General features: G+C 41.1%; 1 long non-coding RNA gene across 3 annotated transcripts; it reads left to right on the top strand.

Annotated features, from left to right (window-relative positions):
• The first annotated feature begins 771 nt into the window (after positions 1-771).
• On the top strand, positions 772-27964 carry LOC116854527. 3 transcript variants are annotated; one of them, XR_004380178.1, is made up of 4 exons: positions 772-959; positions 9529-9627; positions 12390-12464; positions 27952-27964. It is a non-coding gene; the product is annotated as an uncharacterized LOC116854527 (long non-coding RNA). The 3 variants fall into 3 exon arrangements; XR_004380179.1 differs by lacking the exon at positions 27952-27964 and adding an exon at positions 23483-23519; XR_004380180.1 differs by lacking the exon at positions 772-959 and adding an exon at positions 6033-6272.

Consider the following 27964-nt stretch of genomic DNA (forward strand, 5'->3'; position numbering starts at 1 on the left):
CACATTTTCCCTTAAGTACACTGTACCTTCCAGTTATGCTGCATTTTGCATGCCTCAGAGCTCTGAAACACTATTTAAATGGTGCACATAAATCATTTCGTCCCCAGTGAAATACAGCTATCTCCTCCAGGAGTAATAAGGGGTGACCCGTCCCAAGTGACTACACCCTGGGGTGAGGCCACGGCTCGGCCAATATCAAAGGCAGGTAAACCGAAGGGACCCACGTTCTGTCTTCATGGCCGGAAAGTCTGGAGAAGTTCTCGTCTTTTCTTGTATCCATCCACCACAAATTTGGGTTAAAAGCTCTCGTTTGAAACCCTGGGAAATTCTACCTCCCGACCACAAGATCTCAGCAGTTCCAGCGTGTGGGAAATGTAGGGTTACAAGAGCGGAAAAGATCATCCAAAAAAAAGGCAGGCTGGAGGGAGAACTCCAAAGAGTGGCTCTGGAAAAGGTTACACGACCCAGAAATTAACAAAGATGTAAGTGAGGGGGTGGGTGTCCGTGTGTTCCCAGCAAAAAAAGAGACTTTCCTCATCCCCGAGAATCCACCGTGGGGGTTCGTGCAACGCACGGACGCGACTCGATTGACAACAATCTTGTTTACACACCGCACACCCTGGGGGAGAGCCGTCCTGTGTTCGCAAGCCAGTGCCTGCGTTCCAGACGCTTCCCGGGAAAGGAGCGGGCCGCGCGGGGGTGGGGCCGCCAGGCCCGGGGCCGCGCGGCCCGCGGCTGCTCCCCCGCCCCGCCCGCCCCGCCACCGCGCTCCCGGCCCGAGCGGGTGCTGGGAGGAGCGAAACCGGTTCCCGGGTCAGCCTACCCCAGGATGTGGCAGAGGAGGGCTGGCCGATACTCGGGGAGCCTGGGAAGGCAGCGGCCTCTGCCCCGCGCGTCCGCGGGCCTCCGCACATGTGCACTCTTTCTGCATTGCTAATCAGGACCTGTAAGGAGCCTAGGTAATTTCCAAACCCAAACCCTGCCCCTACCCCCAGCGGCACACACTGGCTCGCACCCCGGGTCCGTAGGAATTGCCAGTAAGGGCGCCTCCTGTCCGAGGAACGTGCTTAGCAGCCGAATTCGGCCGCAAGGATGGTCTGAAGGCGGCCCTTGCTCCAGGCGTCCCCAAGGAGAAGAGCGAGGTCCGCCTCCGGAACAGCCTGGAAGCTTCGACTTCCTAGGGCAGAGGAGAGAAGTCTACCTCACCTGAGCCGAGGCCAAAACCCGCCCCTTCCTTTGGGGCCTGGCTTTCCCTGTAACTGAAAGGACCACATCTACTGTAAAATTTTTCTAAATTTCACTAAATTGCTTTCGGTTGAATAATTATGGGATCTCACTTTCAGAATTAAATTCATCACCCACCAGGACGGCGCCCCAGACTGGGCACATGCACAAAAATTGGCTGAGTCCTCACACAGCCCAGTGGGGTTGCTGCAAATACTTGCCCAGGGGGGCGCCTGGGTGGCTCAGTGGGTTACGCTCCCCACTCTTGGTTTGGGGTCAGGTCATGATCTCAGCGTTCTGAAATCCAGACCCCTGTGTGTGTTGGGGGGGGGGGTCCTGCTCAGCGGGGAGTCTGCTTAAAATTCTCTCTCCCTCCCCCCACCCCCGCCTCCCCCGCTCGCTCTTGCTCTCTAAAATAAATAAATATTAAAACAAAAAGCCCAGGCAGACAAGCAGAAGGCCTTCCTAGGCTGTGTTGTTGGTGTAAAGTCACCCAGACCAGCACCTTGCAGGACCTGCTCCTTAAAACCCAGGTTTCCATACTAGGGAATGGAAATGCCTTCACCCTTGACTTCCTTTTCTCTGCAACCCTTTATCCGAAGCTGCTTTCATTTCCTTCTTTCCCTCTCCTTTCTCTCTGTCTTTTTGCTCCCTTGGCCACAGGGTCACTTCTTCCTAGCCGCAGGAAGACTGTCGAGGACAGAGGATTAAAGGGTAAGGTGGGGAAGGGAGATGCTAGCCATCAGAGCAGGACAAGGGCAGAGCCGGCCTTCTGCTCCTCTTGCCAAGTGAATGTGGTACGAGAACCAGCTGGGTCGGGTCTGGACACGCTTTCCTGTTCTGCAGCTCCCAGAAGTTTTCGCGTCTCTAACTTCAGTGATCTTTGGTGCCCCTAAAGGCAAGTGGGACACCTGAATCATAAAGTTTCAGATGAGCTGAGTTCAAAGTTTTATTTTCTACTTCTAAAGACCTCCATAAATTAGGGCAAAGGGAGTTGGAATCCCGCCTCCTGCCCCTGCGTTCCTCTGAGATTATTAAGGTCGGCTAAGCAGTCGGCTCTTGGGAAACCAGGTGTAACGAGACCTGGCTGGAGGGAGCTGGGGGTTGTTTGTGGAACTTTCTTCTCTGCGGCAGGAGCAGTCCGGCAAGTTTGCCACTTAGAGCTATGTGGTGTCGCCTGCCTTTTGTAGCAAAAGTCCCAGGGCACAAGGCTTCCCGGCTGAGTATCAGGCTGGCCTTGAATGAGGAGGAAAGCAGGCACTGTGAACTGGGGGCTGCGGGTGTGGGAGACCTGTTCACTCCCTCCTCCACCCCACCTCCCCCCTTCTCATCGGCAGTAGCCTGGCGAGCTAATGTTCAAAGAGAAGCAATGCTTCAGAGCTTTGCCACCAATTTGGATGGAGTCCTTAGGATTAAAGTGATAGGATATCGTCAGAATGAACATTCTGCACAGATCTAAGTTGATCCTGAAGAAAGCAATTAATTCTTGCTGTTCTGCTTTCCTTATCTTCATGTGGAACCCTACTTTGTCGCAACTCTCTCATGTTTTTGCATTTCCAGCAAAAGAGCTGTTTCTAAGACTCTTACAACAGTTATGGTGTTGGGGATAGTTGGTAATTCCTGTTTTTCCCCTCTGGCCTGTCAGCTTGCAAATGTTCTGCCGCTGTAGCAACCGACGTGTTTTTGAAACCTGGTTGCAGAGATGCCATTTGGTATAATTTTCCAGGTTGTGCCGGACCGTTTCCCCAGGGCGAACACAGAGACCCTGGGCCGTGCATGTAGGTTGAGACAGGAGGGGAACATAGAGCAACAGAAGGGTGGGGACTTAAGGTGGCTTCGTTCCAAAGCCCCGGGATGGCCCCACAATCACACCAGATCCTGTTCTGGACTATCTGTCTGCCCACTCAAATCAGGTTCCCATAATAACAAGGACAAAAGTAGGTGGGAGTGTGAACCATGGAAATATCAGCTCCCTATGGAGCAAGTTTGTTGGTGTTTATGAACGTCGGCCTTTTGAAGAGATGGGGACCTAGAAAAAATCGAGGCTATATTGCGGGAAGAAAACGAAAAGAGAAAGTAGGAGTAAGTGAACCACCCATCCAAAATAAAGGAACTCTCTCCCACTCTGCTTTGTACTGTGATCTAAACCTACCGGAAGCCAGACCCAAAAGATAGACAAGGCCAAACTGATGAGTGTATCATGCTGTCAGCTCCATGGGGTTTGCAAACAGCTGAGAAATGACTCCCATTCTCATGACTCTCCAAGACATTCTGTAGTGAGTGTCATGGTGACACCAGCTGCTCTTCCACTTCCTGTTATTTCCTGGAGGGCCTTCTGCAAAGAGGAAAGCACCCCTTTCTGCTTTATTCCAATAGACTGGTCATTTTTATATCTCAGTGGTCCCCAAAGCATCTTATAGAGGAATCTAAATCCATCTGTTATTATGGGGAAAATACAGACTTTCAGGGAACAGAAATGAGAAAGCCCTTTGGCTGAAATTATTTATTTTTTATAAAATCTCTCCGTAACAAAGAACCTATCTGGGTGATAAAGAGATTCAGAAGCATGGGGGAATGGCCCTCACATTGCGTTTTGTTTTTACTCTTTGGTTACGTTCTCTGGGTCAATCAGACCAATTAGAAAAGTCAGTGATATTCAAAGTGGGGTAGTCTTTTACTTAGGACTCGGACAACTATTTTGCTGGAAATATAGAAACATTAGGGAATCGGATTCCCCATAAAGATAAGGGAAACAGAAAACAGTGAGAATTAGTTGCTGTCTTTGGGATCAGCTTAGATTTGTGCAGAATGTTTGTTTTGACAATATCACTTTCATCCTCAGGACACCCTTACAAATCCACATTGATGTGTCCTTAAAAAATAATGTGACAGCCAGTTCTTAACTACTTGAATCATGGTGCAGAAAGAACTTATTATAACCAGCAGACCAAGGGACCATTCATAGAAAAGATGGGTGAACGGGACACAGGGGTGGGGGGAGGGGGATGAGGGTTGGAGGAAGCAATCGAAGTTCCTGATTGTTTCTCTTCCCAAAATTCTTTTTGACAAAGATTCAGTTGCACCAAATATGCACCAGTGTCATGATGACCAGACCATCAAACTTGTTTCATTAAACGCCCTCTGTCCTCCTACGATGGTCTAAACAGGGTTTTCCCGCTTCGCACTCTATCAATCCAGAGTGATGATTGTGCCATAATTTAGAAGATCCCTTGTATCAAATATTAATATTTGTATAGTTATTAAAGTATGTAATGATGTGCACAGGGACTCTAAAATTAAATATAGCATGTCATTTATAGTCTTTTCTAAAACCATAAATGAAAAATTACTTTCTAGCCATTAGTCTTTGCTGGAACCACTTATGAGATGACTTCTGTTTTAAACGGTAGATATAACACTTTTTAGAAAGTACAGCATTTAAGTGAAATCGTTTACCTTGATGATCAGGTGGTTTTCAGATGAGGTTGATCTGTGCGCTCTTTCTTGAACAAACTATTGAGTAGAAGACAAATAAATGAAACAGATAAAAACAAAAAGGGTTGAGGGGGCAATGGGGGAACAGGTTTTAGGGCTTTCAACCCTCGGAAGGGCCACAGAAGCACTTTTGAGGAAGAGCAGGGCATGGGGGACCGTGAAAGCCAGTGAAGTATTGTCAGACTCATTAAAAAGAAAATAAATAAAAGCCTGTTGGGGATGACATACCTCTTCCTTGTAACCGTATGTGTCTGTGAAGTACCATTCAATTCATATCTGGTTCCCGTCTTCATCATTCTTCCCCTCAAACTGCAACTTCTGTGGCATTTTATCCTAGGGCAGATGGATTCTGTGTCTGTGAATTTTTAGATTCTCAGTTGTGTCCTGGCAGTTCAGACCAGGCCGGAGGCATGTTAGGCCAAGAGGCACATGACCTCGATGAAATTATTGAGCTAAGTATTTCTATGTTGTCAAATAACCATAGCATCTCAAGAAATGATTGTCAACTTATGATTAGAACTTTAAGGCTCTTTCATCCAGAAAAGGTGATTTATTTGCAGTTGAGACCACTGAGGTCTTGGAAGTTGAGGGAGATCACCAAGGTCACACGAGTTCATTCCAGACCCCAGCACAAGTCTCTTGGCCTGAGTCCTATGCTTTTTCTGCTACCCTGTGGGATGCATTGCACACATTTATATGAAATTTTTACAGCTTGCAAATATCAAAAGAACCATCAACTGAAACCGATGATTTGTACGTTTGTTTAGGCTCAGCTAGTCTGAAGTCATAATCAGGAGGCACAGCTCATCTTAGATCACAGATCCTGGAAACGTCCTTAAGAAACACAAGTCACTGCAAAAGGATTTTAGGAGGTCATGTGGGGAGACAAAGAACACTAAGGTACGCCAAGCATCTGCGCCTTCTTTGGGAAGGGGGGTGGGTTGCGTAGCGTATACTGAAACTCATCAGCAAACGCAAGACTGGGACGGGGAGGCTGAAACTCTGGTGTAGCTGACTTGGGCCACTGTCTGCATCGAGAGCTCCTTTCCCACCTAACTCCCTGGGCAGAAAGTGGGGAGAGCTCATCCCATGGGCCAACCTTCAGTCCTGCACTGGTGGCAGAGGACTCTGAGTTTGTGTCACACACCCATGATCGAAATAAGGGAGCTTCGTGTGGTTTTGAACTCGTCTAAGCATATTTGTAACTACTCCACATGCCTTTCCAAATGACCTAATTGGACATTTTGTTTATAAGTCCCATTCCTTAAACATGTCATTTTCTGCTTCAGCCGACGTTGGATTCGTTTGTTTTTGCTCCTTCTGGGCTTTCAAGAGAAATACTGAAGGAGGATTCGCTGTGAACCAGATCGATACGATGGTTTCCATTTTTGGCTTTTTGGCATCTTCGCTTATGTTAGTCGTTGTGTGCCTAGTTGTATATACAGTGATACGACATGCATTTCAGTCTGTGTAAATGCACATGCTTCCGAGAGACCAAGCAGCACAGGCTTCCGTGAGGCACACGTCTGTCAACCGCGAGTGGAGTGAGAGGAGTGAGTCTCCCGGCGGGGGTTCCCTGTTGCTCTGTACAGTTTGGCAAATGGAAGACTCTCAACTTTGGAAAAGCATCTGGGGGTACTTGGGGTAATGTCCTGTTTGTTATTTGTTACCTGGCTTATTCAGATTATGTTATAAATAGGATGGCCTCGGTTTTTAAATGACATCATTGATACAGCATTTGAAGTTTCCTCAGGAAAAAGAGTAGCGCTTAGTGTAGATCCTGGAACACTTGCTTGCCCTGCCCCGCAGGATTGATGCGAAGAGCAAATTGGGTGAAAATTGTAAGGGACGTTGCAAACTGTGACGATCTCTTCCCATTTATTGGTATAGGTACATGTTTGAGTTACATTTCAGCATGAAAGCAAAGACCAAAAATTCAGATTATTGCTTCCACCCACTCTTATGAAAACGTAGGACACTTAACCTGGTTTTTTCTTCAGTAGCTTTATTGATGTAGATTTTACATACCCTAAAATTCGCTCACCGTGAGTGCACACTGATTGATTTTGAGTAAGTGTATAGGGTCGTGCAACCATCGCTAGAATCCAGTTTTAGGACCTTTCCATGACCCCAGTAAATTCCCGTTTGCCCATTTGCCGTTTATCCCTTTTCACACCCCGGCCCCAAGAAAACACTGACACGCCAACTGTTTCTATACATTTGCCTTTTCTGGACATTTCACATGAAAGGAATCTTTTGGATCTGGCTTCCTTCATATAGTTTATGTTTTTGACATTCATCTATGTTGTAACATATGTCGGTACTTGGTTCCTTGTTATTGCTGAATACTATTCCATTAACATTTGGTTTGTTTTGAGTGTCTGACTATTCGAAAAATGCTGCTATGAACATTCACGTACGTATCTTTGTCTGGACATCTGTTTTCATTTCTCTTGGGTGGATTCCTAGGAGTGAATTGTTGGGGTTTATGGTAAGTTTATGTTTACATTTTTAAGGAACTGCCCATCTGTTATCCAAAGTGGCCATATCATCTTATATTCCCATCAGCAATGTGCAGGGGTTCCGACGTCACCGCTGCATCCTTGCCAACACTTGTTACTATCTGTCTTTTTGATGACAGCCATCCTGGTGGGTGTGTAGTGATGTCTCGTGATGGTTTGGATTTGTATTTCCTTAACAGTTAATGATGTTGAGCATCTTTTCACGTGTGTGTTATTCGTATATCTTTTTTTTTTTTTTTGAAATCTCTATTCAGATCTTTTGCCTAGTTTTAAAAACTGGGTTGATTGCTTATTATTGAGCTAGACCCTACTTGTTTTTTGTCATTAATTACCATTTCATCTTTCACCGACATATGTGCTCTCCTATTCTGTTGCCTTCCAATGTTACTATATGTCTGTACTTCTTTAATTTTTAGTACAAATACATCTTTTTCCTCCAAACTTGATTTTGAAACTTCCTCAAGGAAGTTTTTTTATTTCTTATTTATTTCTTTTTATAAGCCAGACCTAGCAAGATATTCTAAAGATATCTCCTCAATAAGAATTTGTCACATAAATGATGAAAAGCTCATTTTCTGTATATCAGTATCATCAGCACACCTGGTATTATAATTTAGTGAGTCGCATTTAATTTTCTTGATTATTACTTATTTTGTACATCCAGGGTTTCAGTTTTAAAACCATTTTGGAGCTGAAGGAGTGCTTCAGATAGTAAACATGGACAAACAAATTTAATTATCAGAAAAGGATTAAAAGAGATTCCAGGGAAACATTAATAGTTTGTGGTGGTTAATATGTTCAAATAAATTCAGATTTTTAGGTATTATAATTTTTCTGCAAATGTCTCCAAGTGCCTTAACAAAAATAGCACAAAACATAATTATCAAAATGGGCAACTCTCTCAAGTGTACGCATGAGCAGGTTGAAAGCAAACCAAATGCTTTACCTATCACCAGTACTCTGGACCACAAATAAAGATTTCTAATTATAAATATAAACCTACTTATGTATCAGCCTGAATATAAAACAAAAACAACTTTCCCTATAACTAGTAAATAACAGAGGGAAAAAAAAAAAAAAAAACTTTTGAGCCTTGCCTGGAAGGATGCCAAAGATATACACTTGAGAATATTTTAAGGTAATTAGCATTTTTGTCTCTGTGTCAGTAAAAATAGGCTTTTGCCTGCTACTAATTTTCTTTGGGTTAGTGAGACCATTGTATGAGTGAAGGGCCGTTAAAGGCCATTTATATTGTACAAACAGAGGCACAAATTAGAGAGGGCATGTTAATAAGGAGAGGGGCCTTATGAGTGCTCAATTATGAGCCCAGAACCTGCTTCTATTTTAGGGGGATAGAAAACACATCAATCTTGCTTTTAGAATATTTTCAATTAAAATGAACAGCACAGGGCATACTAAGAACCAGCAAAGGCTGTGGCCATGCGGATTTTGAATCGTTCTTATGCACCATCTGAGTATCAAAACTGATACACATTTAATGGGCTGAAATATAATTTGAGATCCCCGAAGAATGAGGTCCCTGAGCTGCATAAGAAATTCTAAAGGAAAAGAAATATAAAACTGGACCATCTGTTTCACTTTTCAGCCTGCAACCTTTAGAGTAGAATATTTGGAGGAGGATGCTGTTTAAACCCGAATAGGGATGAAATATAGTACATAAACTCATAACATATCATTAACTTCCTCTCTCCCAAGCACAATCAATAGCGTCCGCCAGCCTAGCTCTGCATGCTAAAAACAAAGCCCAGTGTTCCCCGCACAGAGCAGTCACTTTTCCCCCACACCAAAACAATAGTGGATAGATTACTCTCCGGCCCTAGGCAGTGCCCCCTGCCTAATTGGGGTGAGCAAATGGAGGGACCCACTCTACCCAGGCAAGTGTTCGGGGGATGTAATTATAGTTTGCATATGCAACGATATCCGTGTAAGCCCAGTTTGCACTTCCTTTAGCCACTACTTTCCGTGGCTTCCTAGCGTGTTTCTTATTCATACTTAGGAAAACATTTCAAGATCTCGTCCCCACCAGGTTACCTTTCCCCTTATGCAAAATACTGATTTTAGAAATAGAGCTAACAGGCGGTCAGTCAGGGTTCACGGAATGCTCAGAGAGTGGAAAGGCACTAAATAAAGCAGTGAAAGGTGGCGGGAATGAATGCCTTTGGTCTCGAGGTAGAGAAACCACTACCCCCTCAGTGCTATTCAGTAAGCCCAGAGCTGAACTTGTGCAAACCATGATTGTATTGGATTTTTGGCTTCTCTTTTTCAGGTGGCGCTAGTCCCCTCTCTTGAAACCTTTGTAACTATTAAGGCTGAAGTGCCATTTAAAGAAAAAGGAAGGCAAAGAAATGAGCTATAGGAAGCCATGGTGAGTCATTTGTCAATGAATCCTTTCTTGAGCTCATTGGGGAAGCAGGCTTCAGGGTGATGGGATCATAGGCTTTATTTTGAATTTGTCTGTTATAACCTTAAAGCTTTCTTCAAGGGAGATACATAGGGTTCATACCTGATACACAGTCTCTGTTGCTACGGAAAAGTCTGTACTTAACCATATTACGGTGTTCTGTTAGGAGCAGGGAAACCAGAATATCAGTTCATCTCTTTTTAAAAACTGTGTTTTATGGGCGAAAACAAAACAAAAAACATGGACAGCACCTACTTTGGACATCAGAGAACAATTTTGAAGGCCTTTTTTACATTGTATGTATCAAGAAGCTGTTATGCATTTAAAGATTCATGGTGGCCTCTTAGCTACAGAAGTTAGCCGTCATGTTATACAGTTACTCACCTCAGGCGATGGAAGATCCTCTGAAATTTACATCTCTGAGTTCATCTCCATGTTGCATGTCCAATTTCCACCCGAGGCTCCACAACGGAGCTCTCCGTTGGGCATGGTATCTAGTACTGCCTTCTTGGTGCAAGGTTTCAACCCAAGAAGATGCTACGATGAGTGCTTGCTGTTCATGAGTCTTCTGTTCAAAATGGAAAGGTAAGGCTTTCCCTAACACGAAATCTGGGCTTTCCTGGAAAAAAGGCAACAATGGCTCTAAACACAGTGTAAACATTTTCAGCTTTCACATTTTTTCTCTTTGTATCCATCATTGCAAAGTATCGTTTGATTCGTTTTAAAACGGTAATGTAGGGGCGACCTGGGTGCAGGAGTTTCGTGCTTGGAATTGTGAGTTCAAGCCTGATGTTGGGCACAGAGATTACTTAAATAAATAAATATGTTTTGTTAAAAGCCAGTAACGTATTGTATAGTGCTAACTCCTACACTTGTAGGTAGACCTGTTGGTTCCCAGCAGGAATCTAGAGTCAGGCTGCCAGGGTGGGGGTCCAGCTATGCCATTTGTAGTCTGTGTAATCTTGGGCAAGCTTCTTAACCTCCCTGTACCGTAGCTTGAATGCTGGAATAACAATGACACCTATTTTATAGCGCTGAAGTGGGAATTAAATGAGATAGTTCCGGTAAAGCATGGAAAATGGTGTCTGGCTCATAGTAGGTATGCAGTATGTGTTAGTTTATTACATCGTTGCGTGTCTTTATCATCCTGCAATTTTTAATTTTGCCCTTTTCTATGAATATGGAGCCATTTCTTAACTCAGAAGCATTTTTCTTTAAAAGATTTTATTTATTTCTTTGACAAAGAGTGAGAGAGCAAAAGCAGGGGCAGTGGCAGAGGGAGAGGGAGAAGCAGGCTCCCCACAGAGCAGGGAGCTTGATGAGGGGCTCGATCCCAGGACCCTGAGACCATGACCTGAGCCAAAAGCACACACTTAACTGAGCCACCCACTCACTTGAGACACATTTAAAATGGTAGAGTTTGGGTCATTGTGGCAGGATGTTAGAAAAATACGTGGGATTGGGGGACTTTCCAGTGTCCCTCAAATAATACTGAGAATATAAATGACAGTTTCCCTGTAACTTTAAGAAAATTTGGCCTTTCAGTCTGGAATAGTAAGTATGATTCCTTCTTTGCCCGTTGTCCTGCTAAAAGCTCTTTTTTGATTCTAGATAATACAAATTAAAAACTGTTTGCCTAGATGTATATATGTTATAGAGGTCTTTAAATCCTCTGTTCATATCCGTGCTACATTAACAATCCTTGTATGTTACTAAACGTAGAAAGAGGTTAAAAATAATTTTGATCATTCACTCCAACATAGGCAGAGACCAGTCATGGTCTTTGGGATACTGGCTTTTACCGGTATGCTGAGTATAATAAATGTAGACAAAGACAAGGAGGTAGTTTTGTGTCTCTCCAAACTGAATGTGTAAGGTTTCGGCCAGACCTGGAATTGATTGTTAGGATTTGACATTTCTTCACAACCAGCAGGAGCACTATTAGTAGGTCTCTTTCCTTTACTCGGAACATAATTTGGTCCTGTCAAGTTAATTTGGCTACAATTGAATGGAATGTTTTGTTCTTTAGTTTTGTTGTTGTTGTTGTTGTTGTTTTCACATTTCATTTATATACTATCTCTAGTGAGGTCAAATTCCCCATGTAAATATTATCCAATTTATTCTCATAACATCTCTAAGAGATAGAGTGTGTTTGTCTATATTATTAACATCTGGTTTTAGAAGATCCACATTTACTTTGTTGGAAAAGCACCGAAAATAAATCTCATGTAGACACTAATGGAAAATATAATAGGAGATAAATACAGGTATGTCTGCAAATGAAGATATTTTCCCACCTTTGAAATCTGTTGACTAAAAAGATAAAAAGTGGAACAACTTATGATGATTGAATAGTAATAAAAAGCAGCATTTAATCTAAATCTCTCCTTCCTGTGATTACAGCATACTAAATATTACTCAGTACCGGAGAGTGTGCTGATGAGCTACGTAAATGTTTTCCAATAAAATTAAATAGATTAGATTTGGAAATAGAATGTTAATGTTTCCAAGGCTTTTAAAGAGTCGTCTTTAAAAACTTCTCTGAAAAATACGTGCTTGTAGACCGTGTCACAGTGTTCTGAGTCCTAGCAGAGTGGACAGCGTTATTTCCACGCGGGTAGAACAGGCGGAGGCAACCATCATGTGTGAGAAGTTCTTGTCGTCTGTGATCCTTTATTGTTAATTCTCTTCGTGTATTTTGCCTGCTGCTTTGTTTTGGTTGTCAGAGTCTGTTACTGAGACAAGAGTAAGCTCATCCTGCCCCGACAGCCGCAGAGTGAGTTGGCATAACGCGCTGTGAGGTGAGTCTAATTGCTGTTAATTTTGGGAGGATGCATAATCCTATTAAAACGAAGAACAGTTATAAAAAAAAGATAAATAAGTGGTGGCAAGTCTAGATTACATGAGAGAAGGACAGCCTGACGAGGGAAAACTCATTAACCTGAAAGGAAGCAGTTCTTTGCTTCCAATGTAGCAATTGTGGGGCCGCATTCCTACTAAATCCAAATGGAAACAGTTTTTCTGAGTCATTTATAGACTTAAATATTAGGTTTTCTTATATGTGAAAAAGGAGACCTTACTGTGATTCCTAATTGTTAATAGAATATCAAAATGCCATGTTAGGTAGGTTTCTAGGGAAGCTTTCATCTTGTTCCCTAGATGTTATTAATGAGTCAAAAAAGGTAACTTTATATTAGGTGGAGAGAACACCGTAAACCAGTAAACCGTAAACCAGTGCTTCTCAGACTCCAGTGTGATCCTCATCTTGGGATCTCGATACATTGTGGGCGTCGATTCAGTAGGGACTGGGTGGGCCCCGAGATGCTACAATAGAGAAGCCCCAGGAGATGCCCAGGACCCCTCCTGGAGGAGGCAGGCTGCAGAGAACTCTTCTACAAAGAAATTCACGCAATTACAGTGTTACTTGCTTTGTCATCATTTCCGGAAATTGAATGGCATTGGGGTAACTAAACCAAGTCACTTGCTTTGCAAATGGAAGTAGAAAGAATGAGCCAATTTAAAGCTTCAAGGACTCCTTTATGATTTTTTTAAAAGTAATCTCTACCCCCAGTGTGGAGTTTGAACTCGACTGTGAGATCTAGAGTCGCACGCTGTGAGGCAGCCGACTCTTGACTTCGGCTCAGGTCATGATCTCAGGGTCCTGGATCCAGCCCCACGTCATGCTCCCTGCTCAAGGATTCTCTCTCTCCCTCGGCACCCCCTACCACTCATGCATTTTCTCTTTCTCCTCTCTAAAATAAATAAATACATCTTAAAAAAAAATCGCATGCTTTACTGACTGAGCCAGCCAGGCCCCACTAGGACTCCTTTAACGACAGCTGGATTTACTGGTAAGGTTGAAACTATAGAATGGAACAGGCAGAAAGGCAGAAAGTCACCTGGTTCCTTTTGGAGCTTCATTAGCTTCATTTGGAGCTACAGGAAACATGGACATATTCTGTGCATACAATAGACTTCACAATGGAAATTCATGATGACTTAGTAGAAGAGAGCATTGTACTGGGGCGCCTGGGTGGCTCAGCCATTTCAGTGGCCAGACTCTTAATTTCAGCTCTGGTAGTTATCTAAGGGTTGTGAGATTGAGCCCTGGATGGGGAGTGCTCTGTCCTGGCCATGGAGCCTGCTTAAGAGTCTCTCTCTTTGTCCCTCTGTGCCTCCCTGCTGCTCATAAGCATGTGCATACTCTCTCTCTCTCAAAAAAAAAAAAAAAAAAAAAGAGAGAGAGAGAGATTGCGTAAGCACTGTGCTTCTTCTCCATCGTCCCACCAACCAGGTTGTTTAAGTGAAAGCTTAATGCTGCAAGCATCTGACAGCATGCACGTTTCACCCATTTGACCTATGCCCAGGACATGCCATTTATTGGTGGTTTCATACCAGTAAGATCATCTGACACCCCCCAGCATGAAGTCTGGTGCTGTGGGCTGTTGAATGCGTTAATCTTAATCAAACCTCAGATAGCTGAATGAGAGGGAAAACTTAAAATAATTCAGAATACGTTAGAGTCTGAAGAGCTCGAAATGGGGAAAATGGGTCTCGAAACTGGACTGCACATTAAATACTCTGAATTTGGGTAATCACAAACTACCATTTATTACCTTACCTCGTAAGTTTGTAGGGAAAGTAAAAACAGAGGGTAAGAAAGTGAATTCCAACTATAGAATGCTATGTGGAGGTATTAGTCTGCTCAGGCTGCTTTAACAAAATACCATGGCCTTGGTGGCTTAAGTGATGGACATTTATTTCTCAGTTCTGGGGCTGGGAAATCCAGGATCCAGGTGCCAGCTGAATTCGGTTCCTGGTTAGGAAGGGCCTTCCCCCTGGTTTGCAGATAGACTTGCCCTGTGTCTTTAAATGGCTGAGAGGGAGAGAGTGATCTGTTTTCCTCTTCTTATAAAGCTACTGATTTTCTTCTGAGGGTTCTAACCTCAAAATGCTCTACTTCATCTAGCCCTGAGTACCTCCCAAAGGCTGCATCTCCAAATACCATCACATTGGGACAGAGTTTCAACATTTGAATTTGGGGGGGCCACCGTTCAGTCTATTGTAGTGCTAAAGGCTGACAAGATGGTGGTGGCTTTGTAATTATAACAAGCGCAAAGATGAAGACTTTTTTGTTGCTTTTCTATTTACATATACTTCTTATATTTGTTGTCTCTAGAACTGCAAGTGTGTGTGTATGACTGATGTCAAGTCTGGAAATAAGGTCCCTGATGATAGTGCCGCCATCCCATTATTGAAGGCTACTCATCCTAGAATCAGTTTATCTCCTACCCACAATATCACCTTTTAAAAAAATAGTTGTGATGAATTTACGAACTAACTCGCATAATCTTACTCTAGGAAGACAAATTTAGTCCTACTTCATGAAGACAAATTTACTTCTAGAATGTTAGAGAAAAATCTCCACCTTTTAGTACTCACTAGAAAGCAAACATGGCAGACAAATATGCCATTGGAAAGACTTCTTCCTAGTACAAACTCATGGAAGTGATGTATACAATGGAACGACAAATTGCCCAGATGTCAGAAGGAAAGCAAGAAACCAAAGCTTAAGCAAAAAGTATAAGCCGATGCTGCAGGGACCTCTGGGGGTTTCTGCTTTGGGTAAAGGCCATGGGGGATGAAGATGGGCAGAGGAGGAGGGAGAGCTGGGGGCAAAAAATAAGGCTGTAGACTCACTGGGCAGGGAGGCTGAAGCCAGTCCCCTGCAGAAAGCTTGGAGCCTCAGGAGAGTTAGCAAAATTCCACTCATTGGCTGAGGGAAGGAGAAGGATGTTTGCTATAATTGAGCCCAAGATGGTGCCCAAGCCAGAGAAGGGACATCATTGGAGAGCAACTGATACCAACCTAGGCCACATCCTGAGAGGTCTGAATTTATACTATATGCCTAGAAAGCTAGCTGTAAGTCCATTTCTTGGTAGGCACTCTCTAAGCCAGTAAATTAACATAAAAATACATCCAGAGCCTTGAAACCTGCAGAAATCTGACAGAAGCCGAGCATTCTGTGAGGTTACTTTCACAGCTTCTGGGTCAGAAGCTGGCTAGTCTACTAGGGCTACCAGAACAAAATGCCCCAGGCTGGGTGCAATAAGCACCAGAATAAGGCTGGAAGTCCAAGATCAAGATGTTAGCAGGTTTGCTTTCTCCTGAGGCCTCTCTGCGTGGCTTGCAGACAGCTGCTTCCTGCTGTGTTCTCACATGGCCTTTCCTCTGTGTGTGCACATCCTTGGTGTGTCTTGCATTTTTTTTCTTTTCTTTTTTTTTTTTTTTTAGAGGAAGGCAGAGGGAATGGGGGAGAGAGAGCCTTAAGCAGGGCTTGATCTAAAGACCCTGAGATCATGACCTGAGCCAAATCAAGAGTTGGATTCTTAACTTACTGAGCCACCTAGGCTCCCCTGTGTCTCTTCCACATCTTATAAGGACATCATTAGTCATATCAGATTACTCTTATGACCTTATTTAATGTTAATAACCTCTTTAAGGGGCACCCTGGCTCAGTTGGTAGAGCGTGCAACTCTTGATCTTAGGGTTTGAGTTCAAGCCCCATGTTGATTATACAGATAATTTTTAAAAATGTTAAAAAAAATCACCTCCTTAAAGGTCATATGTCTAAATACTGTCACATTGGGGGTTAAGACTACAACATATTTGAGTTTGGGGAGGAGGACATGGTTTAGTCCATCTCTCAGAAAAGCAACCAAACCCATGGAAGATGAATTCATAACCACCACAAAAAAATGTTACAAAGTACATAAGGAATGCTACTTTATGGTAGAGTTATCAGAGGCAAAAATCAGCTCCAAAACAACAGATGACAAAATCAGACACTAAAAAATAAATAGAATGAGCAAGCGGATCTTTAAAAAACATGCAACAAAACAAAGTGCCGTGGAAATAAAGAATAGGCAGATTTGGAAAGAAATGGAAAGTCTGACAATGGAGATTGCAGTCATTACAATTTCACTGAATAAGTTAAATTACCATATTAGACACATCAGAAGAGAAAATTAGTGCAGTGGAAGATATAGTTGAGGAAACCACCTTGAATGAAATACAGAAAGGGAGAAAGGGGTGGAGGAGATGAAAGAATGGTTCAGGGTGGGAAGACAGAAGGAGAAGTTCCATTGTGCACCTGCTATGTCTCAGGGAGACACAGGGAGAGAGGGGCGAATGGGAGACAGGCTATATTCAAAAAGAAACGGAGTCTTTTAAAAGATCATGTAAGTCCAACTGAGCCTTTAAAAACTTTGGTGCTCCTGGATGGCTCAGTAGGTTGAGCATTCCACTCTTGATTTCAGCTCAGGTTACAATATCAGGGTCATGAGATCGATCCCAGGAGCCCTGTGTCAGGCTTCACACTGACCATGAAACCTGCTCAAGATTCCCTCCCTCCCTCTGCCCCTCCCCCACTGCTCATGGATGCACGTGCGCGTGCGCACGCCCTCACTTTCTCTCTCTCAAAAAAAAAAATAATATCAGCACCTCAGTATATACAAGAAAATGAATCTTTATGGTATTTGGTGTATCGCTGTACCTCATTATTAATAATTCCAGTTTCATAAGCAAGTACTTTTCCTTTGCCTCGTGGCTCTTTTAGAAATGGTTTTGTTCACTGTGTCTGCTGTTGAGACTAGAGAACTATATTTTGTTGCTGCCTTATAAAGAGCTTTCCCATACATTCTGTCATCATCTAATTTCTTCCCCCTTCATGGTAGAAATCAGGGAGGCATTTCCAACGTCCCGGACTAGCATGCAAATCACTTACCAATCTGCGAGCGAACAAGCGCTTCTGGAACCAGAAATTTCTTACGAAGCCTGTGGAGACTTGGGCATTCCCAGAGAGCACAGCCCTGCATAGGAAAGTTACTGACATTAAGGACTGAGGAGCTTAAAGACAACCTACTCTCCCCCATATTAGGATTAGACGCTGGTTCAAAGAGATTTGCTGTCTAGATGATTGAGAAGAGAACAGTGTGAAAGTGTCTGAAATATCTGATAACGGAGGAGGGGCTGCATAGAAACACTCGGGTTTGTTTGTTTGTTTTCTCCTTTAAAATCTGACTAGGAAAATTAAATAGACTTTTAAGAATTTATTATGTGTTTTGCAAAAGGAAAAAAATTCTCAATCAACTTAAAAAACACGATCATTTGGCTTTGGGCTCCCTCAAGACTTAAAATTCTGTGGAGGATTATGTGTGTGTAATTTCTTTTAATAAGCCACCCATAGAGGTCTGCTTTGGAAAGGTTTAATCCCTGAATGTGTTTGTAGAAAATTCTGATTGCTATTCTAGAGAGGCAGGCCACTGTGCCTTGAGCAGTGTCCCATGGGCCCAGTAGCAAGCCCCGGCACAACCAAATGGCAAAGCATTTGACATATAATTCTCCTGGGTTTTTTATTTTTAATTTTCCGTGTATGTTACTGAGGCATCTCCTCTCCTCTTCATCTGTATTGCATTGTTTTTATCTGGAACCGATCTTGACCTCATCTTTTCTATTTACTGGCTTCCACAAGAAATACAATCAGTCCTCGGTCCTTAAAGAAGATCTGAGGTGCCATCATAAAAAGTTGTGCCCCACATTATGCAAAGTTCCACCCCTCACTTCCTCGAACATCTCTGACCCCACCCCTGCCCCCAAACCCCCAGTGATCCGAAGTCACCTGTAAGGATACGCTCTGCAACACAGTCTCAGCGGGAGACTCACTCGATACTCCTGCCCCCAGGATTTTCCCTCAAGTCCTCCTGTTTGCCACCCACCTTGCCTGTTAAGTTGGGTAATTCAGTCACCAAGCCCCAGTACCCTAGCTCATGCCAGCACGCAGTGAACTGGCAGCCCTCCAGCTACAAGAATTTATCCTCAGAGAGCAACAAGAGTGACAATCAATAATAATTCTGTTACATATGAAAGTAAAAGCTTTATTAAATGAGCAGTACTGACATTCCACCCCCAAAACCACCTTTGTCTTATGAATGTAATATAAAGGAATTTTTAAAGAACTGCAGTCATCGAACAACAATTGAGTTCTAGTTCCACAACTCTTATTACCATAACTAAAATTTGAATTTATTTTGGGGTAGACTGACTTGGGATTTCTGAGCAGGTTCTCAGCTCAGTGAATACCTGAGGCTTTAAAAAGGTTCACACAGCCCTTGACTCAGATTTCAAATGCTTTTAATTCAGTTCCTACTCAACTTCATCTCAGTAGGTGTTCAGTAAATATTGGTGTAATGAATGGGAAGGTCCGTATATGTTACCACATCCAGATAATCTGTGGGCCGAAAGTCTGCCTGTTTTCTGATATGTCCTCTCTTTTTCCCTTTGCTTAGACAAAACAAAAACAAAATCCCTTGCCCAAACAGAAACAAAAACAAAATAGAAAAATAGAAAAATAAATATCAGTAAGATAATAATAATATCGTGTATGATAAATAAAAGTATTCAATGAAATGTTTTCAATAACCCTCGCTTCATTGTATTTAAAAATAAACAAAAAATGTTAGCCTCCAGCATGTTATTTTCTCTACCTCTCTTTAATTTTGTCTGATTTTAATTTAGTCAGTTCATTATGATGCTTGCAATTTGATAGACTCTTTCATCCAAGGAATAATTTATTTCTTAAAGTCAGTCAGATGACTGAAAAACAAATGAGTGTTAAAAACCACTTGGAACTTGAAACGGTGGTTTGCACGCATAGGTTAATAGTTATCTCCATATAAAATCCTAGAGTCGTAAGTTCATAGAATTTTAGGGGTTAAATCGTAGAATGATAAGATTCTCAGAAACAGAAAAATTAAAGAATTTCATTTTACATAAATTAGCCTTCGGTATTTTTTTTTAAAGATTTTATTTGTTTATTGGACAGAGAGGGAGAGAGCACAAGCAGAGGGAGCAGCAGAGGCAGAGGGAGAGGGAGACACAGGCTCCCTGCTGTGTAGGGAGCCTGATGGGGGGCTCGATCCCAGGACCCTGGGATCATGATCTGAACTGAAGGCAGACGCTTAACCCACTGAGCCACCCAGTCTCTAACCTTCAGTATTTAGACTACTTCATGCAGCGTCATTATGCCCAAATTCCCAGAGATAACACTCTGATGAGCATTAGTTAAGTCAAGTAAGGTAGAAACAGCTGATGGACTGCCTGCCTGGTGATCTGAGCCTTGGACAATGACGTTCCGATAAAGTTGTGTATGGAATCTAACAGTGATTAACTTTTAAGTCAAGCGTTATTTCCCTCAAAAAAAATATGAAATTCCCGAGGATACGTGTGATAATTTTGGAAAGGTAGGAGACGTGGATAAAGAGAGGGAGTCTGGAATACATCCTCCAAAGAGAGAGTTGCAGTAGAAAGATGCAGAAAAAAAATTGTTGAAGTAATTAAGGACAGTTCCTCATGAATATTCTATGCCTCATATTCCTAATTTCTTTTATTCTAAAGATTTCATGAGGGGTGCCTTGGTGGTGCAGTGGTTAAGTGTCTGTCTGATTCTTGGTTTCAGTTTAGGAGCTTAGGTCCTGATCTCGGGGTAGTGGGATTGAGCCCCAGGTTAGGCTCCCCACTCAGCGTGGGATCTGCTTGAGATTCTCCCTCTCCCTGCCCCTCCTGTTTGTGCTCTCTCTCTCTCTCTCTCTCTCTAAAATAAATAAGTAAATCTTAAAAAAAAAGAGAAAAAGATTTCAATGAGGTATGAAGATGGTTATCATTCTTTGATTTTTCATTGTTCTTTCCTAATTTTTACTTCTTTCTGAAACAAATCTATCTTTGAGGTAATGATTATATTAAAGTTATATCAAACAACTATTTTAAGATTAAATCAAATAGGAGAATGCACTTTCTTTGGAAAAAATGATTAAATCCAGTTTCCCTAGCGAGAGAGTTAAATAGAAATGATTTTAAATCAAATTTGCCCTGGATAAGGGGTCTACTTATAAAACTTGGAATATCCTTTTAATGTAGAATGTTTATTACACAGTCTTGGAAAACCATTTTAATACACATGACAAGGTGTTAATTTCCTTATGTTAAATGTTCTTACATATTGATACAAAGGTAAACAAGTCCACTGAAAAACAATGAATGGTTTATTTGCAGTGAAAAAACTGACTGATAAATATATACAAAGTTCAAGCTGAGTTATAATTGAAGAAATGAAAACTTCTAAAACTGAGAAGTGAATTCTTTTCTTTTCTTTCATATTGCCAGGGATGAAAATATTTGTTTTAGGCATGAGACATCTGCAGTCTCAGGTACCATCAGTAGGAGTGTAAATTGATACAACCTTTTTCAAGAGTGACTTGGCAGGATGTATTAAATGTTAACATGTAAATTTTACTTTTAAATGTAAACTACACATCTTTTGATCTTCCAGTTCCATTTAGATATTTATAGTTTTTTACACATGTGAACGAGAATAATCATTGTCGGGGCGCCTGGGTGACTCAGTCGGCTGGGTGGCTGCCTTCGGCTCAGGTCATGATCCCGGGGTCCTGGGATTGAGTCCCGTGTCTTGCTCAGGGAAGAGCTTGCTTCTCCATCTGCCGCTCCCCCTGCTTGAGCTCACTCTCTCTCTCTCTCTCTCTCTGACAAATAAATAAAATCTGTAAGAGAAGAAAAATCATTGTCATATCATTTGTACATAGCCAAAATCCGCTGAAGACCTGTCCATAAGAATCCATAGAATCCGGCTCTTTGGTACATGCTTGCCAGCAGATGTTCATAGGAAGGAAGGAGTTACATATGCTACTAGAAAGAAGTCCGAAATAAACTGTTATGTGAAAAAAAAAAAAGTTAGAGAACATATATAATATAATCCCATTTGTCTAAAATAAATATTTTATGTCTATGCTCTGGAAAAACCACAGGAAGTGGAAGAATAGAACTTTTCATTAGTATATTACTCTGTCCCATGCCATTTTTTGCTCTCTTTCTTTCTTCTTAGTTTTGTTTTTGTTCTGTTTATTCTTTTGTTTGATCGGTTGTTGCCATGAACATTTATTATTTATATAAAAATGTATAGCTAATGGAGAAAATAATTTTTACTTTAATTAAATATGTTGTTTCAATATTCCTAAATCTTCTGGGAACCACAACAGAAGGGCTTTTTCCAAGAACAGGAATAGGATTAGGGGTATCCTCAGTCCCTGTTTCCCTTTTCTCCCCCATGACATTCCTAGTGGGGAGACTCTTCCGTAATAGCCCCTGAGGTCCAAAGAAGATGCTTAGGGACATGGGTGGCCACACCAGGTCTGAGAGGGAACTGGGCTTTAAAAACAACAGGTAGGGTGCCTGGGTGGCTCAGTGGGTTAAGCCTCTGCCTTCGAATCACGCCATGATCTCAGGGTCCTGGCATCGAGGCCCGCATCGGACTCTCCGCTCAGCAGGGAACCTGCTTCCTCCTCTCTCTCTGCCTGCCTCTCTGCCTACTAGTGATCTCTCTCTCTCTCTCTGTGTCAAGTAAATAAATAAATAAATAAATAAATAAAATATTTGGAAAAAAAAATGAAAACAACAATTAAATGTGCATTTCCAAAACAAAACCCCCCAAACCAGCCCATACTTAACATGCAGCACTTTTTCATCTTTTCTCATACTGTCTCATGTCACTGCTGTCAATTAAGACAAAGTGAAAGTGAAGAGGAATTAAAGGCACAAGAAGAAGTACCTCTTTCGAAGCTCTCTTTTGTAGGATGGATCCAACTCCAGAGAACTCTTCCAGTTGTGAACAGCAGCAACAACAAGAACCGAAAGTATTTTGCTTTGCATCATGTAGATGTCAGTTACATGATGAGAAAAAAATAAAATATTCATGCTACAAGAAAGTGGCTTTTGCAGACTGGAAAGCATCTCTGATGCACTGAGAAATGCTTATTTCAGGGAGATTTTCTGCTGTTGGACTCAAGGCCCTGAAAGAAAAACAAAAACAAAAACAAAACCCAGAAGTTGTCCTAAAGGCTGTTTGATTTATCCCTCTTATATTTCTTCAAATTTTCTTGCAAACTCCTTTGGAAGTAAAGTGTATTTTAAGAAGCGGTACCTTGGTCAGAGCTGCTTTCCAATAAGGGGGAGGATGGATTCAACTGTCCTCCTCCTAATTGCTTTGCAAAGCCTTCCCTTCTCCCTAATCTCCCTGTAGTTTCTTAAGAAATGAGGCACTTACATATCCCAAGGGGTTAAATGGAGATTTCTGCTGCAGAGGAGAAAGTAGGGAGTTTGCAGCATTAATCATTGAATAACATCAATCACACATCCACTTGGGCAGTTAAATTTCTGTTGAGCAATGTACAGAAGTACCTGGGGAATGTCTCCCTCTTCGTAAGTGGTGTTATTAGAAATCCGTCACGAGGGCCTTGTAAAAGTAGATGTTGGGGCGCAAACAAAGTCATTTTCGTGCTAACACAGTTCTAGGCAGAAATTATCGAGTAAATAAATTATATTCCAAAAAAAAATTGTTGTGCCCCTTTCTTTAACAGTCTATTAATCAATCACCTTCTTACTCCACACTTATGAGCTCGTTGGAGCAAGAATGATCTTTCTTAAGCACCGTTTTGGTTTTTTGCTCCCCTTTTCAGAAACTGTAAGTCAAAATTTTGCTCTAGTGAAATCCGTATTACTGATCCATATTGAAAAGTTTTCTAACAGTTGGTTCCTTCTCCCTAATTTCCCTTTTTAAAAATTATTGTGCATTCATATTATCTTTGCTAGCCTAGAATGCATGGGAATCCACCTCGGAATTTGCCTTGCTCCATCCAAATGCTACTGCTGACATCTGCAATGCTTTTTAGCCCGTGCTTTACCGTTCCAGATCCATCCCACTCTGCTCTGACTGTCATTTGTCATTCCAGCCAGCTTTGCAAGATCTAAGTACCGGGTGGTGTATTTAGAATCATAAAGTTATGGAGAGTTTTATTTCTATTTTACATGATTTCACGTCAATTCAATGCAATCTTAATGACCTTTAGTGGAATATTAGCACACTGGAGGCAAAGGCTTCTTTTATGACTTCCCTACTCTCACGCAAGAGGCTTCATGAGCTAGTTAATTTCCAGGGTCCAATAACCTCTCAGAAAAAGATCAAAGTGACTTCATTTGAAAATTAAAAATATCATATTGGTGTCATATCAATATCATATTGATGAGTCAATCATGAAAATGGGTCAAATGATTGCAAATCAGTCTAAAACTATGATGAAATTCAAATGTAAGTTCCAATTTAGCAGAATTTGTCTTTTGTTGTTTTGTCAGAATGTAAAAAAAAAGGCATAAAGTTCATTTTGAGAAGTTTTAAAAGATTTATTAGGAAGGAGATGCCATATCAACTATTATACAAATATTTAAAAGCTAGATTAAGTTATGGCACTGATAATAGATAATAGATATAGAAATAGATATATAGATTAATAGAACAGAACTGAAAGTTCATAAGTGATCTTGTATATAAGGAGAATTTAGTTTTTCCTAGAAATGGCATTTTGTATTAGGGGATAAAGGATGACTGATTTAATAAAAGGTGAAAGGTTTGGTTAATCACTTGGGAAAATAAAAATTTATATCCCTACAATATAACAAAATCAATGCCAGATGGGTTAATAATTTCTAACTAAGTCAAATAAAAATAAAACAACACATACAAGTATTATGGGTATCATAGGCAAATATTCCTACAGTCTATAAGAAGAGACAACTTTCTAAAAATGATACCAAAGACAGAAAGCTAAGTCCTGATAAGCTTTTAAAATTCCACATAAAGGGGCACCTGGGTGGCTCAGTTGGTTAAGTGGCTGCCTTTTGGCTCAGGTTGTGATCCCAGGGTCCTGGGATAGAGCCCTGCATTGGGCTCCCTGCTCAGCACAGAGCCTGCTTCTCTCTCTCTCCCTCTACCTGCCACTCTGTTTACTTGTGCTCTCTCTATCAAATAAACAAATAAAATCCTTTAAAAAAAATTCTACATAAAAATACCACAATCAGTGTTTAACAACAATGAACTGACTGAAGAAAATATTTATAATAAGTAAGACAGACAAAGGATTAAATATTCAATATATAGTCTTCTATAGTCCATAAGAAAAAGAATGCTTTGATAGAAAAATGGTTAAGGAACTTACAAAAGCAACATAGAATAAACACAAATGACAAACAGTTTTTAAAAATGTCTAACCATTTCAGTAATCTAAAAAGTACAACCTTATTTTTGGCCCATCTGATTGACAAAGTGAAATTTGGCAATACATCTGAAAAACTTTCAATAGGTTATATCCCAGGGGCGCCTGGTTGGCTCACTCAGTTAAGCATCCAACTCTTGATTTAGGCTCAGGTCATGATCTCAGGGTGGTGAGATCAAGCCACATGTTTGGCTCCATGCTCAGGAGGGGGTCTGCTTGCTGCTCTCTCTCAAATAAATAAATAAAATCTTTTTAAAAATAGATACAAGGATATAACCCATGACTTATCCATTCCATTACAAGAAATAGGGAAATACAGGCACAAAGGAATGCTTATAGCAGCTGATCATTACAGCAAAATATTTGGGAAAACATGTTATTCAGGGAAATCCCAAATAATAAAACTTAAATAAGGTAGATATTTATTTTCTTGCATGCAAATGTTGAGATAAGCAATCCATATTGCAACTCCATGATTAACAGTGACACAGGTTCATTCTATCTTGCATCTACAATCTTGTAAACATGAGGATCTACCTTGTAGTCCAAGATAGCTAATTGATCTCCAAATGTTTCATCCATACACACAAGAAGTAGGGTATAAAGATAACACGAGGAAGATAGGAAGGAAGAAGGGCACAGTTCTTTCTAAGGATACATCCTGAAAGTTGAACATGATACTTTCGTTTGGTCACATGGCCACATCCACCAGCAAAGCAACCTGGGAAATAAGGCTTTATTCTAGACAGCACCTGCCAGGTAAAAACTAGGAGCCTTGTTATGAGGGAAGAAGAGAAGAAGGGGTCTTGGGAACAAACTGCCGTCTCTGCCACATAACCAAGAGGTTGACTCATAAATGGTTCCACAACAAACACGTTATGGTTCATTCAGACCTCAAAGTACTATGTCATTGTTAAAATGATGGTATGGATCTATAGTTATCAACATGGAAAGGGATACCCAATGTATTATTAAATAATGTATTATTAAATATTTTTATGGTATCTTATCATCTTTTCTCTGTGTCTAGTTGTCCTTTCATATATTTTATCTGTCAATTGATTGATCAATCTATCTTAAAATGCTTTTTAGTTTTGAAAGCGATAAAATTTCTAAATTGCTTTGTTGGGTTTTAAATTTCTGACGATATTGCGTTGTGATATGAAATGTGCTGCGTATGAAATGAATTCTTTGGTATTTGTTGTGACTGGAGTGTGTCACTCTCTAGTAATTTTCTGTTTTCCCTAATTATTGGGGGCAGGATTCTGTATATGTTTGTTAGAGCAAGCTTAGCAATTGTGTTGTTTGAGATACTTTATATTTCCTAATTATTTGTAAGCTTTCTGTATCAGTTCTTGAGAGATGTGTTAAAAATACCAACTACAATCAGGTAATGATCACGGGGTCCTGGCATCGAGCCCTGGGTCAGGCTCCCTGCCTCTCTGCCCCTCCCCTGCTTGTGCTGTCTCTCTCTCTCTCTCTCTCTCTCAAATAAATAAATAAAATCTTTTTTAAAAAATACCCACCATGATGGGGGGATTTAATAATTCCTTTAGTATATGTATCATTACTTACCTTTATATGTATTTAAGACTATATTTTTGGGTGCATGAAAGTCAGAATTATTATAATTTTTTGGTAATTGTTCTTTTTATTGTTAAATGATAACCCCCCTTTTTTTTAAGTAGCCTCCATGTCCAGCATGGACTTGAACTCACGACCCCGAGATCAAGAGTCCCATGCTCTATGAACTGAGCCAGCCAGGAACCCCAATGGTAGCCCCTTTTAATACCTAATATTATTGCCTTAAATTCTTTTTTATTAAAGATTTTATTTTTAAATAATAATAATAATAATAAGTAATGTAAATAATCTCTACACCCAATGTGGGGCTCAAACTTAAAACTCTGAGATCGAGAGTCACATGCTCTACCGACTGAACCAGCCAGCGCCCTCATTGTCTTAAATTCTATTTCATCTGATTAGTATTGTTTTCTGCCTTCATTTGTTTAGTATTTGGTATTTTTTTTCCATAATTTTACTTCAAATTTTGTGCGTTGTTGTCTTTTATGCTTGCAAAGGGTATACGTATAGAATTTGTATTTCAGTTCAGATAATTTCTGCTTTTTAACAGCTGAATTCAGTGTTTACTTCCATTAGGATTGCTGATCACTGGATTTATTTCTACCAACTATGTGTTCTATTTACCATTTTTTTCCTTATTATTTGGGGTTTTTCTGATTCCGATTGGATTGATTTTCTTCCCTTTTTCCTTCTTCAGCGTCCTGGAAGATGTATATTCTATTTCTATTAGACGTTATCCTTAAATTTTGAGTATGCTGCATTTGACTTAAGAGACATTGCATTTACTCAGTAACTCTGTTCTCTCTTCTCCCGTGTTATTGTTGTCTAGTTTATTAGCTTCATCTGTTTTTAAAAGTGTCCCCAAATTAGTCTTTATTATTAGGGTTGTAGGGTATCTGGTATGTAGTGCTTCTCTTCCTCTCTGAAATTCAGAACCAATATGGAGAAAGAGGGGAAGAAAGGCAGGAATTAGAGGTGGAGATCAAAATGCAATATTAGTTTTATTTCAGATAAAGCTGATTGGAGAAAGTGATTTTAGATCTGTGGCCAGATGGGCTTGCTGATACTTAATTCCTGAACTAGATGGACTTAGCCCCCAATGGCACAGTGAGACAGCAGCAGGTCTCCCTAATAAGGTGGATTATTCACCACCTGGATCCAGGCAAACCAGAATGTTCCTTTGGTGGAGGCAGCAGACCCGAAAGAAGAGAGCATAGCAGGGCTGAGCCAAGCATGGTGAGGTGTGCCTCCCAAACTTTCCCATTCTCCTGCCTGTAGGTGCAGTGGTTAAGGAAGCAGAGAGAAGTTATGAGTGTTCTCGTATTATCACTTGTGGAGATTAGAGAACTTCTCCTTTCAATGGATATATGAATGGGAAGTAATAGTTCCTCTAAGGATCATGACTATTACTGCTGTTCTTGTTAATAATATTTTCCGTGGTTCCTGCTACCTGCTGCTTTACCCTGAAGCTAATATTTCAGCTGCAGCCCCTTAACTTGATGAACCCTCCTCCCTACTCTGATACCAGGAAGAAGTGGCAC

The sequence above is a fragment of the Lontra canadensis genome, unplaced genomic scaffold (assembly GCF_010015895.1).
Source record: "Lontra canadensis isolate GAN:19392208 unplaced genomic scaffold, GSC_riverotter_1.0 scaffold92, whole genome shotgun sequence".
In the NCBI taxonomy this organism is placed as follows: Eukaryota; Metazoa; Chordata; class Mammalia; order Carnivora; family Mustelidae; genus Lontra; species Lontra canadensis.